At 33.3% G+C, this 4020-nt stretch overlaps 1 protein-coding gene across 3 annotated transcripts in view; it reads left to right on the plus strand.

Annotated features, from left to right (window-relative positions):
- The window catches only part of LOC128874819 (protein qui-1), a 42711-nt gene that overhangs the window by 8921 nt on the left and 29770 nt on the right, over positions 1-4020 (plus strand). The gene's annotated exons all lie outside the window — the stretch shown is intronic.

The raw sequence follows: 4020 nt of genomic DNA on the forward strand, positions 1-4020 counted from the left end.
AAGTGTTTTGTGGGGGGCTGATTTCAAATCTGAAATAGAAATTTCGATATTTAAAATAACAAATCCAATATGACGGAACTCAATGTGAAAAGTGATCTGTTATGAAACGTGGTATGTAAGGGTTTTTGGGAGGGCTGATTCCAAATTTGAAGTAAAAATTTAGAAATTTAAAAGAGTAAATCCAATATGGCGAACCAAAATGCGAAAAGTGATTTGATTTTTATGAAACTTGATATATAAGCGTTTTGTGGGATGCTGATCATGTCGAACAGTAATAATTACGTTCTCACGAAGACACATGGCCTGTATAGAACGTTTCGCTATCGACGGGACCTGCTTTTCCAATGGATTCATTACAGAAAGCAAGAACTGAAGTTTCGATGAACGTATGTCTAGTTTGACCTTGTTTCCGAGGTACAGCTGTTTTTATGCTCCAATAATTCCGGCGAGAAACTGAGTTCATTCGATTTCCGTGGTATTTGCTTCTCGTTCCGTTCACTTTCCAGGATGATAACCAATGACAACATTGACAGAGAAAGTTTCAAGTAATCCGGTGTACACGACTCTGTTCGTTGCTTTGTATCGTCACAGTATAGGTACAACCAGTAGCGTCACTCCGTGTCGGCACCTTTGATGTTGGCGTTCGAGGTCCGTCATCTTCCTGGTATGCACATTTGGACTGAAAGTGATTCCATTTGGATGAAACTTGGGGTATAGGGATTTTTTGAGGTATTCATTCTAAATCTGAACTCAAAATTTAGAAATTCAAAATGGCGGAACCAATATGGTAGACGAAAATATGAAAAGTGATCTCTTATGAAACGTGGTATATAAGGGTTTTTTGGAGGGGCTGATTCCAAATTGGAAGTAAAAATTTAGAAATCAAAATAGCAAATCCAATATAGCGGATCAAAATGTAAAAAGTGATTTCATTTTTATGAAACTTGATATATAAGGGTTTTTGGGAAGACTGATTAAAAATCTGAAATCATAATTTAGAAACTCAAAATAGCAAATCCAATATGGCGGACCAAAATGTGAAAAGTGACTTGATTTTTATGAAACGTGGTATATAAGTGTTTTGTGGGGGGCTGATTTCAAATCTGAAATAGAAATTTCGAAATTTAAAATAGCAAATCCAATATGGCGGACCTAAATGTGAAAAGTGATCTGTTATGAAACGTGGTATATAAGGGTTTTTGGGAGGTCTGATTAAAAATCTGAAATCATAATTTAGAAATTCAAAATAGCAAATCCAATATGGCGGACCAAAATGTGAAAAGTGATTTGATTTTTTTGAAACTTGATATATAAGGATTTTTGGGAGGGCTGATTCCAAATTTGAAATAAAAATTTAGAAATTCAAAATAGTAAATCCAATATGGCGGATCAAAATGCGAAAAGTGACTGGATTCGGTTGAAAGTCGGTATACAGCAACTGGTAATTTGCAGTATGACAATGTTTACACTGGAATATGGTAGACGAAAATACCTAATTTTCAGTTTCAAAGTTAAAAATATCTATATCTGTCACTTGCATAAGCTTTAATTAATGCTTAAAAGTATTTATTATTTATAATTATAGCAAATGTTTTCGACTAATAACAGTATATAACGAAATTTGTTAAACATTGGTCCAATTTTTTGCGATGTTTAAGTATTAGGTATTTTACCTTACAGGCTTTAATAAAAATCAACTCGAGGACATGTCGTGGGAACACAACTGCAATTGCGATATGTGTCCTTTCGTTGGTCGAAAATTTTGATTCCTTGGTTACTGTGTTATCACTGTGTTAATTAATTGGAGTAATCAATATTTTTCTTTCTTAATATAAAATATTGTAAATATATCAGAAAAAAGTTTTATCTCGACAAAAAAGGTCAATGCGACGATAAGGTCAGCCAATCGATACTGTATTTTAATTGAACATCGGAAGTTGTTACCAGCGTAGAAATTGATTTCGGAAAGTTCAGTTCTATAACGAGAACTCCGTTCCTCGATTTCAATATTTGAAATAATTGGATCGCTCGTGCAATGTCAAGAGCTGAAAGCGAAACAAAGCAAAACGTGATTGAATCGTTTCACCGTGGTCAACGTTGAATTTGTTACGTAGTAAGTAAATTGGAACCTGGTATTAGATGCTGTTCGCTATTTAACCCTTAAATGGACGATTTTTGTTTCACGTTTTAAAAAAATATATTTGTGTAATAGACATGTATTACTGTCTAGGAAAAATAAGTAAAAAAATCTAGACATGAATTTACTATACTTTTCAAAATTCGTTCAGAAATAAGAACTAGTTGTCAAAATTTCAAAAAAATAAAAGAAGGTCAATTTTATCTGTGATGTTTAGTATGTTGTTTAAAAACAACATTGTCCATTTAAGGGTTAAATATATATAATTATTTCATATTTATTTGTTTATTTTTGAACTTCGATGTTTGACGATTCAAACGTATAAGAGTTAAATTGCAATGGTTTAAAGTTAGGTAGCAATGTTTAATAAAATGATTTGTTTTATATGCAGAATTGTAGCTGCTTACTTCAACCGACTGAATAGAACAACATTTTTTTTATATATAATATTTATTATATATTATTATTATTATGTATTATTATATAATCTTTATTATCATTTATTATATATAATATTGTATATAACACAAAATAAAAAATCATTATATTTCAAAATGATTATATATATGTGTATATATATATATGTGTAATATATATATTGTTTGCATATATTATAAAAGTATTTTGTTTTCGTAGATGATAGAATAATATTGTTATACCAGAGTTGATTATTTAGCTTGACAATGAATGTTACAATTTTTCCTAAACCAGAGTGCGATCTTCCGCCATCAAACCAATAAATATTACATACTTAAAGAGAAAGTTGCATTCGAAAATAAATGATGGTAGGTCAGTCACAATTTTCATTTAAAGAAATAATATTCAAGAGACGAATTCCGTTGAAAGTATACTTAATTTGATTAGCACGACCAATTGATATTGCTCACTAGAAATTTCAAACACGGATTATTTTTAGACTGGTCTTGAAAGCATCGCGCAGTATAGCACCGGATGTCCGTATCATAAGTGTTCATCGATATTAAATTCCTTCGTAACAGAGATAGGGTAGAATCTCGACTAGGTGAAAACTTTGGATGTAAAATATGAAAGATAAACAATCGTTTACCCGTTACACTTTAACTTTACATTTTACCCATTCCTGCTTCGGAAATACTCATCAGCGGTTGTTTCATACAGGGTGTCCCAAAAATGTTGTAACACCTTGAAAGGGGTGGTTTGGGAGGTGATTTGGGACACCGTGTATATCGGGCCTATAGAAGGTCCGTCAAAATTGTGTTGCAACATTTTTTACTAAAACACCATATTTTTGAGTTATTATGGTGTACAAGTTAAAATAGGACACCTTGTATGTATTATACATACAGGGTGTCCCAAAAATGTTGTAACACCTTGAAAGGGGTGGATCGGGAGGTGATTTGAAACAACGTTTTCCTTAGCGAAAATGTTGTCCGAAGCTTCGTTAAGGAGATATTAAGAGAAAACACCGACCAATCAGAGCGTGAGTATGCTGGTGAGCGCTGCCGCTTAGCGCGCAACCACGCCTACCGCGGGGGGGATCCACCGGCATACTCGCGCTCTGATTGGTCGAGCTTTATCTATTAATATCTCCTTAACGAAGGCTCGGACAACATTTTCGCTAAGGAAAAAGTTGTTCAAAATCATCTCCCGAATCACCCTTTTCAAGGACCGCCTACATTTTTGGGACACCCTATATAATACTTCCAAGGTGTCTTATTTTAACATGTACACCATAATAACTCGAAAATATGGTGTTTTAGCAAAACAGGTTTCAACCCAATTTTGACAAACCTATGTCACCAATATACAGGGTGTCCCAAAAATATTGGAGTTCCTTGAAAGTGGTGGTTCGGAGGATGATTTGAAACAATATTTTCGGTAAGGAAAACGTTGTTTCAAATCAC

The sequence above is a fragment of the Hylaeus volcanicus genome, chromosome 4 (genome assembly GCF_026283585.1).
Source record: "Hylaeus volcanicus isolate JK05 chromosome 4, UHH_iyHylVolc1.0_haploid, whole genome shotgun sequence".
Lineage (NCBI taxonomy): Eukaryota > Metazoa > Arthropoda > Insecta > Hymenoptera > Colletidae > Hylaeus > Hylaeus volcanicus.